Here is a 14,358-nt window from a genome sequence, read left to right as displayed (position 1 = left end):
CTATCACCAGTCTCTCTTCCCCTGTGGTAGATTTGTCTGCTTCTGCAGACACAGATCCTTATCTGGAAGGTGAAACGGGAGGATGTACGATGTTGTCCTGTATGCGCATCCCCGGATTTCAGCTGCAATCGGTGTGCAGCGCTGGGGCTTCTCCCAGCTCCGGAGCCGTGGGTGTGCAGCAGCAGCGGGGAACCTTGGAGCCCCGGACTACTCCGTGCTGCTAAAAACCCGATGTAAATGAGATACACTGCAACTGGAGCAAATGCAGTGCACTTCAGCATGTACTAAGGCAATGTTTTCAATTCCCCGTTTCCTCCCCTTCTGCCCCCACCTTGGTGCTATATTTTCCACGCGTGGTCAAAGGCGGCATCTGAGCTCTGCACCGCTTTTATTTTGTGCTGAGCATAAAGAGCTGGGTACAAAAGCAGCGAACATGGGAAGCTCGAAACAACTTGGCATGTGTCTTCAGAAGGACTTGGTTAAAATACTGAGAAACTCGATGCAGTCTGCTATTATTTACTCTGTTTATAATCAGTTTGCCATCTACAAAATGAATGTAATAGGCTAGTAGTTTTCGGCTGAAGCTAATAGACCTTATAAAGGAAATTGTAATTTTTGCTGGATGTAAAGGGCTATTATCCTTTAGATTAAGACCAGTTAGTTGCAGCTAATGAACTATATCCCACATAATGTGCAAGATGAACTCTTACTACCACTATATAGAGAGCTTTGGTTAATCTTCTAATTATTAAATGAACAAAATTATTCCTAATAGCATGTAATTTTGTGGTCAAGCAGGTAATTATCTTTCTTGCATGAAACAATAAAAATCTTCTTTGGTGTAAATCAGCATGTGCAGTTATTGACTTCAGGTCTGGGTTTCAACTCATTTGTCTCTGTCCTCACTTAACCCTGAACCAAAGCTCAGTGGCTCAATGACTTGGGCTTCTCCATGGCTGCTGGTGCTTGTGGTTAAGCTTGTCTGATTGACCTCAGTCCTGTCTTTTATTTATGCTATTCCCGATGGTCCCAACCCTCCTTCTTCCTCCTTTTATTCTTTTCTAAGAGCCATCTTCTCCTAGACATAAATTCCTAAATATATATATATATATATAATTATTAAGGTCTTTAACATAAACTGTGGTAATAGCTCTTTCCTTACAAAACCTATCTGCAGAAGTTGCTCATCATAAGAGCTCTGACACTTGGATACCACTGAATCATGCTTAGATGTCTAAAGCCTCCAAGTGTTAGGGAAAAGCTTTGAAGTACAAGAATGTACTACTGAAATACAGAATAGACTCTGGATCTTTCTAAGTGAGGAGGAGGTGGGGCAGGGAAGAGTCTGAGCAAACAAACTAAAACCAGCAGCAGCAATTTAGAGATGAAGAACCGAACAGGTGCCAAATGGGAGGATGTTTGTGGTGAGAGGCAGATGCGGTGCACCAACATGATGTGTGGGACATGGAGATCTTGAAAAATGCTGTAGCTTCACGATAATATTGTATGGGCTAGACACAAAGCACTTGCTTTAGGAAGCTGGTGATAGGCTTGGTTTTGGTAAAATAGAGCCAGGGCTGAGCCTGAAACAGCTGAAATTCAGAACCTGGGGTACTTTGCTTCTTGCAGCACACAAATTGTGGAGGTGGTTGATGACAACTCTATGTGCCTCGCATGGGATGTGTATGTGCTTCGTACCCGCGTGTGGGCAGGGGAGGAAGGTGGAGGCACCAGTCTGGGTCTTGGTTTAGGGAATGTAGTAGAAGGCTGCTGGTTTGGGAGCTCCGTTTGGGGAGTGGGCATGGAGCAGGAGCTGCTGGATGAGCTTACCCTGGTTGGCAAAGCAAGAGGTCGTACCTGCCGCCCCGGCAGTGGGAGATGCTCCCAGAGCTGTCTTTCATTTTGTCACGTACAGCTGAGCTTGGGACTCCCTTCGCCAGGATTTTGGCTTCAGTGCACTTTTGCTGTGTCAGATCAGGACCTGAAAAGTCAGACTGCCCTTCACAAATGCAACCCCCATGCACCACAAAAAGCCAAGTTCTCTTTTTATGTTCTGTGATAGTTCAGTATACAGGAGGAAAAGGCTAAATGGCTGATTTGGGGTGCTCTTTCCAGCTGAAAGAAGCTCTCCCTGGGTGTGGAGATTGTGCTTGTTGAGGACCTGTGAGCAGCCTCCAGCTGATGCCCGTTCCCTGCTGCAGAGCAGGGGGCCGGGGCAAGCAAGGCGAGCCCTCCCTTTGCAGGAGCTGGCTGGAGGAGAGGAGGATGTGCGAGGGAAACACCATTTAGCTCAAAATTGGGCCACCCCCTGAATGGTTGCAGGATGATATACCTGAAATCAGCAGCTCTCGCAGCGGATAGACCCCAACCCTTACCGGGATGGACGTGTCACCACTTCTGAGGCTCTCTGCAGCTTTACCTCTCCCTGATTTCAAGCTGACTTTAAAGGCTCTTGGTGTTTAGGAGATGCTGAAGATGTACTTCTTGCACTGTGTGGTTTGGTCTTGTTTGACCTAATTGGTTTAGTTTTAGGCAACTGCTGACTTTATCCTTATTAAAATTTTATGCTGCTTATAAATAAGAAATGACTTTCTAATAATAGTCTCCTTCTTTGCTTAATTAAGGTATTTTCATTTAATGACTGCTGAGTGTTTTTCTGCTTCCTGGTTTGTTTTTTAACACCTTATCCTAATGATTCTATAGTTTGAGGGATTATGCTCAGGAGAAGGAAGAACTTTCTTGTACCAATTAGAGAGAGTCTCTGGAGACTGTGCTGTGAGCAGTGACACATGAGGTGTTACCGAGGGCTCTTCCTATTAATGAGTTGCAGATGCATCCAATGAGTTATTCAGGGAACAGGCTGGAAAAGGTAGGCAAGAAAATAAAGGCAGATGATTACAGCAAACATGACTTCTTGGGCAGCTCCCCTTTCCTCAGCAAACAGCCTAGCAAAAGATGGAGCTGCTGCTTTTATGAATAAATCAAAGGGAGGGAGAACCACAGAAGGAAAACTAGCACCTTGAACTAAGGAACTTTATAAGTAAAACACTGTAGAGTATTGCCTAACATCTTTTAACAGCCCTTCTCATGAGCAACAGGCACACTGTTGCATGGGTTTGCCACATTTTATTTCATTCCCTTTAAAAAATTGCTTTAAAAATACAGCTGCTTTAGAAATAGAGATAACCTTAAGGTGACGCTTCTGTAAATCTCTCTATATAAACACTAAGGAAAAAAATGGCAGGATTTAAAAATATATATATATTTATTTGCAATAAAACCTGCAAGTGAAGCCGTTATTTCCCTGTGGCTAGAAGAGGTGCGGCGACTTCCCATGGCCCCCGCCATGGTGGCGGTTCATTTGCTGAATGTCAGCTCAGGTCTCCACGTGTCGGGGGTTGTGATTATCTCCCTGCAAGGTGCGAGAGAGGAGCAGGGTTGGGGCGGTGGGGTGACAAGGCACCTGCCCACCGTGGCCTCTGCTGCGGGAGAAGCTGCGCTCGTGGCGCGGCGTCGCTGCTGAAAGCCTGGGAAGTGAAAATTCACGCCGCGCTGCCTGCGGCAATGGTGGCATCTCTCCCTTCGTTGGCACAAATGCTGGCAGGCGCTCTCACGGTGGGAAGGTAGCCAGCAGCGTACGTGTCAATGGAAGGCCCCCGGTCCGTGCTCAGCTTTAATTTGTGTGAGAATTTAAAATCCTAAGAGGTGATGCTATGGACAGTAGCATCCAGAGCTGGGAAGTGTTGTCCCAGCTGGAAAGAAGACACTTTGCATTTTCAAAAAAACCTGAACAGTAGATCTCCAAAATAGACTATTCTAAACCATTTAAAGGCAGGTTCAACCTCCTAGTAGCATACTTTATCATCTTTGTTAATTATGCTATTATTTCCACAGTCTGTGTTCCCACTGGAGAAACATTGTGAAGACTTTGAATAATGCTGTCTAGCGTTCATATTTCCAAAAATCTTTTTATTGTTTTAACTCGACCTCAAATAATCTCTGGTTAGTTTACGTTAGGTGTGTACTGGGAAAACCGTTATGAAATGTATAATGAGAGAGATTATTTGCGTACTTCTCTCTCCCCAAGTTAATAAAATCATAAATTGATTGCTCAATTGCTCTGGTGCACAGCCAGGTCACAGCCCCTGTGCTGCGGATGGAGTCTCCGCTCTCCAAAGCCACTCGTTTTGGAGTTAATTTAATGCTGGTAAAGGAAGCGGTGAGCATGGGGAGCCAGAACCAGGCTCCTGCACCATGCTGGCTCCAGGTGCCTCGGGCGTTCGGTCACCCTCCGGTCCCCCGACCCCGGGGATGCTGCCCGGGTTCCGCACGGGTGAGCTGGAAAAGTCTCGTAGGGAACATGTTCGACCTCTCCTGTGTGCTTATGGTAACACAGCCTGGTCTTCTCCCCCTTGTTAGGAAATGTTGTCTAGCTCTGGAAATGTATGAACACAGAGAAAATGTTGATGTTACAATAGATTTCAGCAAGTTGATGTTTTTGGAATAAACGTTAAGTCTGTTTCTAGGCAGTTTTCAGTACACTTTTATAAAAGTTTAATATTCCATGAGAGCCTTTTTGTGGACTGCTGTCTGCATATGCATGTGCATGAGCAAACTGACATACATGCGTACACCTGCAGCCCTAGGTTTGGGCACAGGCTTCTGCAAAGGGGTGTTTCAGTCGTCCCAAACAAGAATGGAGGTTTCTGTAACTCTGCCTTTTCCCACTCTCTTCCCTCTTCAGGAAACTTTTTTTTATAGCAAAATAAAAAGCCAAGAAAAGCAACTTCAAAAACCTCAGTTAATCTTCACTTTTAAAGTAGGAGTTGTTAAAGGCATTATTGCTGCTCTCAGGATGTTTTTTTTGTAAAATCTATTGCACCTTGTGTTCCCTCTGTACCACTGTGGTACTCGTTTGGCAAATTTTTGAGCTAAGATTTAAGGGGGATTTTTATAACTTTTTACAAACTACAGTGTTTCCCCAGGGTGTTGGGAGTCAAGTCCATCTAGTGACAACCTCTGGAGCTCTCCATCAAGGGGTAGCAGAGATGAACTTTTTTAATCTCTATACAAGATTACAGAAAAAGTTGGTTTGTTTTTTCTCTCCTCCTAAAAACAGCAGCAGCAAAACACCCAGCCAGCAACAAAGAAATAAATTTTATTTGGACCAATACTTTTAACTGAGAAATAGCCACAGGAGGTTACCAGCTTGCAAACTCCACAGCAGTTTTCCCTTAGCAGAATACCTCCTGCACTGCTGAAGCTCTGCTGCTTCAAAGTGCTTGCTGTTATGTTGCATTTTGAATAGGATAATACTTGGTCATAGTAAAGTAATATAGTGTATAACATGGAATTACACCTAGCATTGTAGGTTGAATTAAAAAAACCCTGCTTCCCACAAAAAAAGACAATTCTATCATTTTTCCATAAGAGTTCAAGGCTTCAGATGGTTTAAAGGAAATATAAACATATTCAGTGTCTTGCTTTTCTGCCTTTCAAATGCAAAAATGTTAGTTAAACTGAAGTTCTGCCTACAGAAATGGTGAACTCTGCTCTGAAGGCTTTAACCCATGGGAACCTCATGAATTCTGTTCCCCTTAATCTCTGTGCATCCCCAATACTGACAGTGTTACTAAGGTGTTTTTGTAAATGCGAATTCATTTTTTTTCTTATCTGTTACTGAGTGCCACCTTGTCCAAAGCCAGTCTAGGTGGGGAGTCTGCGCATTTGCCACTTCTCCCCCATGGATTTCAGCTGGAGTGAAGTGCAACCTGCTGTGATGTTACTTTGTGTTGGGAAACAACCATTTCTAAGCTAGGTGAGTTTGAAGGCAAGAAATAATTCAGGGACTGGGGATGCCCAGCAGGTCCGATGCTGCAGAAGAGCAGCTGCCGTGGTGGGGGCTGCAGCCCCCGTGCCCGCTGAGCTGCTGGTTAACGTCAAGGTTTCGCCTCGGATCTTTCTCCCGTGCTGGAAAGAGCTATTCCCATCTCCCAACAATAGTCCTAATGCCAAACTTGACATTTTGCCTGACAAAGCCTGGTGATTAGGGGACTTGTTTGGGAGAGCTGGCCCCTTTCGGATGTCTCTAATTGCACCAGGGGACCAAAATATCTCTTCCCCAGCCCAAGAATACTGCTGGGTGGTTGCTCTCTGAAGAAGAAATGACTCATCTCTGCGCTGTAAGAATAGCTTTTTGATGTTTTTCTATTTTCAGTTGCCAACACTGATGTAACTTTTACAGAAACGAGTTATTAAGAATTACCAAATAAAAGGATTTTTTTTTCCCAGAAAATACAAACATCTGAATCCTCCCTGTAGGGAAGAAGATCATCTACTAAAAATCTTCCCTTGGTCTTTGAGCTGACTGGAGAGAGTACTTAAACTTGTGTGTGTTCCCCTTTTAAATTTATTTTCTGACTCTTGAAAGTTTACTGAATTATTTACATTGTACTACTCTTTTCTATATTGAAAGAATACTGCAAATAACGAAGATGGGTGTGAGCGGAGCCCAACCCAGTATGACATGCGATGCTGTAGCACTCCTGCTTTGCTCTTGGCAGGCATTTACACTTGTGATGCACAGGGAGCCTGGGGACTGCTGAGCGCGAACGCTTTCTGCCCCTGAGCCAGGGAACATCGGCGCAAGCAGGCTGACTCCTGGCAGCCAGACCCCTGCGGGTGAACATCCCTTTTCTTTCCTTTTTCTTTTTTTTTTTTTTTTCCCCTCACCTGCTTCACGGTGTGCGACTTTGCTAATGAAAGCCTGTTAATTAAAGGTTGCTGTGTGTGTCAGATAGAGCCGAGGGGCTGCTGGGGGGTCTGGAGCTCCCACGCAGCCACTGAGCCGGCAGTGGATGCTGCCAGAGCTGGTGAAATCAGGGCCACCCGCCTGCTTTAAGGACACATTTGCAAATGGGGGAGTAATAGGGAATATAGAGCAAGGGTGCAGTATCGCTGTCTGACAGCACTGCTGGGTCTGGACAGATGTTGCTGGAAGCTATTCCAGCATCATTCTGAAGGACAATTGTGTTCTGAGATTCTTGAGGTTATTTAGTGCTCTGTTCCTGAACTGGTTTGGGTGCATCGGCTTTATTGGGTCCCTGCTCTTCAGGATTTGCATCTGACTCCAGCTGCAGAAAGCCCCGTGGGGCCAAACAGTCCCCAAAACGGCACCCGTGGGCTTGTCGTGGCTCAGCCCTGCGTACTCGAGGGACCGGCTGGAAAGCTGAGCCTGGCCCAGGTTTGAATTTCTGCTCCTTTCTTTGCGGTGGGATTGTACTTAGTGTTTGAGAATCATCCCGTAGGTTTGAGTTATTTGCTTTTGAGTGTAAGAATAAGGTGCGCTTTTTTTTTTGAGAACATATCATCAGCAACTTTATTTTCTTATTGCAAAACTTAACCAAATGATTGTGTTGAATGTGTTTGGGAATCCTGAAACTTGGTACAGATAGTGAATCTTAGCATATTAAAAGGAGGTAAGATATAGTTGTAGTATTTTGCTAACAGAATATGCAAAGCCAAAGCAGTCGTGTGGCTGTTTGAAAACCAGCTCCGAATCTCATTGCAGACTTTAAAGGTTATTTTCAAGTATTCCTCAATGCACCTGAGCCCTCTCCCACAGGCCATGCAAAATTCCAGGATCTATACATCCACCCTGTAAATTATTATTTAGTGACTGCTGCATTCATATTTCACCTGTTTTTACCTTCTGAGCATTTGCTTCTTCAGGATTATGAAGTGTTTATGTTCTCATAGGAGGGATTTTGACTACCCGCTGCTGATCCTGAATCTGATGCAGAAAACAGCCTTATGCAAAACAAAGCTCCCAGGAAAATAAAACAGCAATTCTCAGACATCTTCAGATTGGTGTAAGTTAGCATGTAGGTCAGGAGCTGTACCTCTAAAGGAAAACAAATATTATAATTGAAGAGTAAGGGTTACGTATTTTAGTTTTGAAAATATAATAATTACAATAATTATGTAAATAATAAAATGTATTCAGAAATTGCTCCCCATCCTGTGGTCCTCAGAAATTCAGCTATAAAACACGGTGCTGTGGCAGGTGCAGTTTGACATTAGCAGGTAACTCCAGCTAAGCCTACCAGAGCTTGCTTTCCACCTACATCGATTTATTTTTCGAGGCAAAGCATGTAGCCATCTCACCTGTGCCCATGCGTCCCTGGGACCTTGCAACAACACCCTGGGAATTGCAGACAGAGGGAGAAGCATCTGGAAATGCATCTGCGTAATGAGGGCATCTCGTCTCCCTTTGCCCAATGGAAGGGAACGGGCAGTGGGGAAGCAACAGGGTGCTGCTGCAGCCCTGTTATTTCTTAAGTAAGTTTAAAAAAAACAACAAACAAACAAACAAAAAAACCAAAAAACCCCACCCCACAATAGCTCTGCTTGTCCCATTGGAAATGGCATGCTGGGGCTGTCTGCACTGGGAGCTGTGCCCGTTCCTCACCAAAGTGATGTCCCAGCACGGTGAGACAAACTGGTGGGCAAAGCCAACCGTGTTCAGGCTGTAAAATGCATAGCGACAGATCCCAAAGCTGTGTTACACTTCCACATAGAGAGAAAACAATTTCACCTTTATTTACATTTTGTCCTTTTTTTTTTTTTCTTTCTACAGACAATATGCAGAAGCATTTTAATAAAAATCTCAGTGGGGAGATGTGAGGGTTTGTTGGCTGCATTCAGACCCTGGGGTATTCTGCACTTGCTGTGGCTGCTCCCAGGCTCCAGATCAGGCCAGTAGGAAAGAGGGTGATACTTCCAGTACCCCTGGAAGCTGTGCTGGTTTGACACAGACTGAACGGGGCGGGGGGGTCCTGCACAGCCCCCAGGAGCTCCCTGCTGGAGGGAGGCAGAACAGTAAGTCAAGAGAGCAATAGAGTATTTCTTTCTTCTTTCTCTTCCTAATAGGTCAATTGATAGTGTATCTATATTTTTAGTGCTATTCTGACCCCCCCCTTCCCCTTACCCAGGGTCTAAAAGACTATAGGAGTGATAATTGCTCTCATTTTTTTCTCCAATTTGCTAGAGTATGGAGTGATTTCTACAGGGAAAAGTAAGTAGACTATGCTGCTTCTGTTGAAAAAATGACAGAAAAGGCACCTGAAATGAATGAGCAGGATATACAAAATGGTCAGTGTCACAGAGAAGGCAATAATATGAGAAATAGGAGGTATAAAATTCATATGAAGCCCAAGGGAAGATGTGGAGGAAGATTAGGTTTTTTCATCCTCTATAATGGAGATGCAAAACCCATTGCCCTGGCAGATTTGTTTGAAATCCAAATTCTATAAGTGACTTAAAATAAATAAATAAAAAACAGACAAACTAAGGTTGTTCAGCCTCAGTATTTGAGCTCCTGGTGAAGCTCTCCAGACAGCGGTAGGAAAGTGAGAGGGTGAATATTTGGGGAGGGCAAATGGAGTGTAAACCTTTAGCTGGCTTCATGTACAGAGGAGAACAAAAGCTGCGGCATTTGACTTTAGTCTAGTTTTTCACTTACTTTATCAAAGGCCAAACTTGGGTGGAAATATGTTCCAGGGTTGGAGCAGCTTTCAGCAAAAGCACATAAGTAACCTGTAAATAGAGTGTGGTTAGGCTGCCCGGAATGACATGGTGTGGTTGGTGTCACTTGAACTGGTGCTGGAGACCTAGAGGAGCCCTTGGGGAGCCCTCTGCAATGCTGGGGGGAAGAAACGGGCAAGTGTTGAGATGTTCTTCCAGGAGCTATGCAAGGAGCTCACTTCATGGCTTATACATGTCCAGGTATTCCTTTCAGGCTTGGGACCTTCCTCTTGGGAAGGGCCTGCTGATGTTACATGGCAGTCATAAGTAAAAAGGTATTCATATTTTTGGGAAGAACATACATGTCAGTTGAGGTTGTAATTGAGAGCAGTGTTGGCTACTACTTTAACTCTTATTTTCACGGGTGCTGACTAGTAATAATTTTTCTTCTCTATTTCCCAGGCTTATGATTATTCATTAAGCAAATCTTACCTGTTGACAAAAAAGATCAGAATGTTGCGTTGTTACATACATGGCCCAGCAGAAAATGCAAAGTGTGAACATAGGAGTGGTCCAAGGAGATACACTGAGCTATCTGTGCGAGACCTCTGGCATACAGCATTACACGTGGATCTCTTATGTTTTGCTTTACTAGCAAGCCTGAGTAACTTCAATACACGGCCTGTATCTTGAATAAGAGGTATGATTGCTGATAACTCCAGTATTTTTGGAGTTGTTCTTTCTTTCTCCTGCCCCAGTGCTGTGTGTTTTCATGCACGTGGTCTCTTCTTGCCTGTCACCCCAAAGGAGGTGGTGGTGGTCCCCAGACCCTCTGCCTGCCCCAAGGGCTGCCCACTGCCATGACCTGGGAGCTGCTGCACGGCTGCAGAAGGCTGAGGAGCACTTTGCTTTTGCTAAATATTTTGACTATGCAAACTAGACCATTTATTATTACATCTGTTTCCCAGTCTTGCCTTGTTTTAATCCACAGTGCTCTGGTCTGGTGCAGTGATGGGCTCAAGGGAGCAGAAATCCCTGCTGTAGAAACGTCCTTGCAGGCAGGCTCCCTAGCTGGCATTTGTGCTAGGTACTATGATGAATAGCTTTCCAAACGATAATCTGGTATCTGGTAAAGTGCACCATGCAATACAGGAATTACATCACTTGCAAAATATGCCCCATTATAAATGAGCACAATTCACTGCAGTACTTCACATTAATGGAACATTAAACACTGTCCTTTTTAAGCAAGGTTGTTTCTATGGCAACCGGACACGATTGCTGGGACCTGGCGTGTCTCTGCTCCGTGCACCGATGGTGGGAATTCTGTTCTGTGCGTTTTCCTGGTTAAATAGGCAGTGTGCTGCAGTCGGTGCATGGGATGGTGACAATCTTGGAGCTCCAAACCTTTTCTCTTACATGTAGTCTTACACAGATGCCCACGTTCTGCCCATTTGCTCATGAGAGAATTGTGCAATTTTTGGAGGGGAGTGAGATGTAAAAACTTGCAGTCCCACCATGGGCTGATGGTTAGTCATGTGTTTGAGGTCTCTGTTGCACCTTGCCATGATCCACCCGTTGCTCCAGTGCCAGAAAGCCCCAGTCCCTCCAGCTGGAGACCTCAACCCCTCTGGCCATCACTGCCCATGCTAACCTTCAAAATGCCCTAAGCTCATTTAAACAAAACAAGGCCAAAATGCTTGCGATACCCCGTGTGTTCCCCCCTGTCCGCTGTGTGGTTTTGCTTTTGTTTTCAAGACTGATTTAAAATAGCTTGAAAATGTCTGTAGACTGCAGGTGATAGCACTGGACTTGGAGCTGGTGGTCCTCATTTGAAAGGGAAAAATAGAAATGCTTATTAAATGACATAAGAGGTCCTGATGATTAGAATGAACTAATTAGTGAATGCAGTATCCATGATGGGCAGTAAGTACAAAACTGCATCATTTTATTGTCTATTACAGCGAGAGTAAGTAATGAGGTTTTGGGGGTGTAACACTGCCACAATGACACCAACTGCAGTTCTAAATGCATTGTGCCTCTTCATCACTTGTATAAATATTTTGTATCATTATTGTGATAAAACAATTCTTCCTTCTACAAACTTGGCAATGGAAAAAAAAATCCTTCCCTACTTCCTGAAGCTTTTGAAATATGCTTTAATCAGGATTACTGAAGTACTGCATATAAAATACAGCACATCCGTAACAAGAAATTATAGATGTGGAGCAATGCTTTGATAAATCACTGCTCCCCTTTCTTAAAGGGCTGAAGAATATGCATGGTGTATAACTATAACTGCTTTTCCCTATGGTGGATACTTTATGGTCTTGAAATGGAATGTGAATTACCTGCAAATATCTAATGAGCCTCAGCCCATGAGCTGAAAAAAACAGGGCAAATAAATCTTTCCCAAATAGCACAATTTAAGTGCCTCCTGGAGTATGGAGCTTTCACACAGCTGGCAAAGTTCAAAGTGTGTTCCTATATACTTCAGCTTCTGTGCCAGTTTTTAACTCAAATTATTTGTGCTAACTGCAGTGGGGCTTGGGTGCCAAAGGTGGGGGTTGTCTCTGGGTGTTTTTTTCTCTTTAATGCCAGTTGTAAAGGTTTTTTGGGGTGGTTTTGTTGTTTTTATTTTTTTGGGTAAATGCATTTCCATTAGCTGTCACAGTCAGTGCCACTCCAGTTAAGTTAAACCTACTCCCTCCCTTGGCTGTTGTAATGGTGAAGCCGGTTCTGGATCACGGGGGGAGCTGCCTGCTGCCTTGCGGGACAAGAGGAGCAGCAGGAGGGTGTACGTGGGATGCGGTGCCCTGCTCTGCCCGGAGAAGTGGGAGTCCAATGGCAAGGCCATTAGGTTATGCAGTCTCTTTACAAACAGTTATTCACTAACTAGACTCATCTGTAAGCCCCAAGTCTCAGTGGTTTACAACTATGCAGCATATTGAATGCTGCCCCTTGTCCTCATGCTTTGTCCTTTTTTCCTTTTTTTTACAAACCTTTTACTGAATTGAGACCTGTCTCTATAGAAACAGATTCTGGGGTTTTCTGCAGTCATTTCTTAAGTGTTTCATTAAATAAATGTTCTGAAATATAAAGGCGGGGGGAGATAAGGAATAGAGAATGATTGGTTATAAAGATCTCAAATCTATGAATTAAGGGAATGCTTTACCCTAATGGAGGGGGGGGGAAGGGGAAGAATAATTACAGTGGGTTATATATATTTCATCAACATTTTAATATGCATGAAAGAATGGAAGTATTTAAATGACTTTTCAACCAATAGTGGCCATGTCAAATAATCAAAGTTTAATGGAAGATAAACACACATGTAAAAGAGTATCAGTCAGTGACAGATTTATCTCCCTGCTGTCAGTGTTTTCTCCTCTTCAAATACAACAATTCAATGTTTCTTTGGTTAAATCCTCTACACTGTTTATTATATGTTGTGTTGTTTGGAGTACTATCAATTACAGATTTCCTGCTCAATCCCCAGCAAGTGTTGGTGTTCATTTCCATATAGACTGCACTTCTACCACCAAGGGAGAGCATACCAAACCCTTTTTTTCTGTGGGAAACTGAGTTTAAACCAACCTGGCTGTTGGGTCAGCCTTGAGCAGCCCCCAGTTCTACAAAGGGAGGCTGGAGGGGAAGATCCACAAGGGCTGGGGACCAGAGAGGCTCCATCCAGACGGGCTGATCTTGCCATCCCCAGCACAGCAGCAACCATGATTCCACACAACAATTGTATCTCCTTGGAAAATACTCGACTAGTACCTCATTTATTCTTCCTTTGTGAGCTGATGCCATATGAATATACATGTCTTTAAAGGGTTTAAGTTCCTAGGATGTTATTCAAAAGGGTGAGATGACTACATTTTGGTTTAGATTCTTTTTTTAGTGCATACTTTTAGCAAGTGAACAGAAATTCTAATAAATGCTTTTACAGTCTATACTTTCAAAATACCCCCAAAAAATAATTTAATGCACTGTTCTAGCTATGACATTAGCAGGTACTGTGGGGGCAGCTGTTTTACAGAAACAGTCCTGCTCTCTTTAATAGCATGATGAAAAGTAAAATACAAAAATACAACATTTTTACTGCTGCAAATGACTAATTTTAAGAAGTCTTTATATGCTATGTTGTCTTCTGCAGAAAGCAAGGTCTTATCAGAAGACTTTACATTATTGACAATAATGTCTAAAATAAATATTTAAAGCATTTATATAAAATTCACCCTAGAAAGTAATTTCTTAAAGTTATGCCTTGTTGTCTGCTTTATTTGGAGTAACACAAGTGCCTTGTTCTCACTGGGTTCTTCAGTAAGAAGCAGGTCCTGTCCAAAATAGCTCACGGGAGCAGAAACACTTCATCTTTCCTGGGCTAAGAAATAAAGCAGCCATTTGCCTTCAGTTTCAGCTCTGTGAGGAGTTGGTGCTGCCTTGTTACAGATGCACAACAACCAAATCCAACAGGTGTTAAAACTCAGATTTATTCTTCAGTAAAAGCTAGTTAGAAGTCCGGTAACATTTTATAAAACCACAGGCTCAATGATGTAAGGAGAATTAATACTACACAGCCGACTTAAGAATCCTTAAGATTTAAAAGTGATGACTTAAAACACGTGTATCACTCACCTAAAAGCTGAGGGCTCTCTCCCTCCAAGAGTCACTTGACTGCAGACCCACTGCTCCGAGGAGGACTGACTCCCATGTGTCCTCCAGCAGGACCCCCTTTATACCCCTGTCGAACCTCACCTGTGGGCATTTAATCCCTATTGGCCACCTCAAATTTCAACCTGCAGCCTCCAGGGTCTCCTTCCCCTTCTC

This window comes from Aquila chrysaetos, chromosome 6, assembly GCF_900496995.4.
Source record: "Aquila chrysaetos chrysaetos chromosome 6, bAquChr1.4, whole genome shotgun sequence".
Taxonomy (NCBI): Eukaryota; Metazoa; Chordata; class Aves; order Accipitriformes; family Accipitridae; genus Aquila; species Aquila chrysaetos.
The sequence above is the reverse complement of the archived record's forward strand: the minus strand, read 5'-3'. Positions refer to the sequence as shown.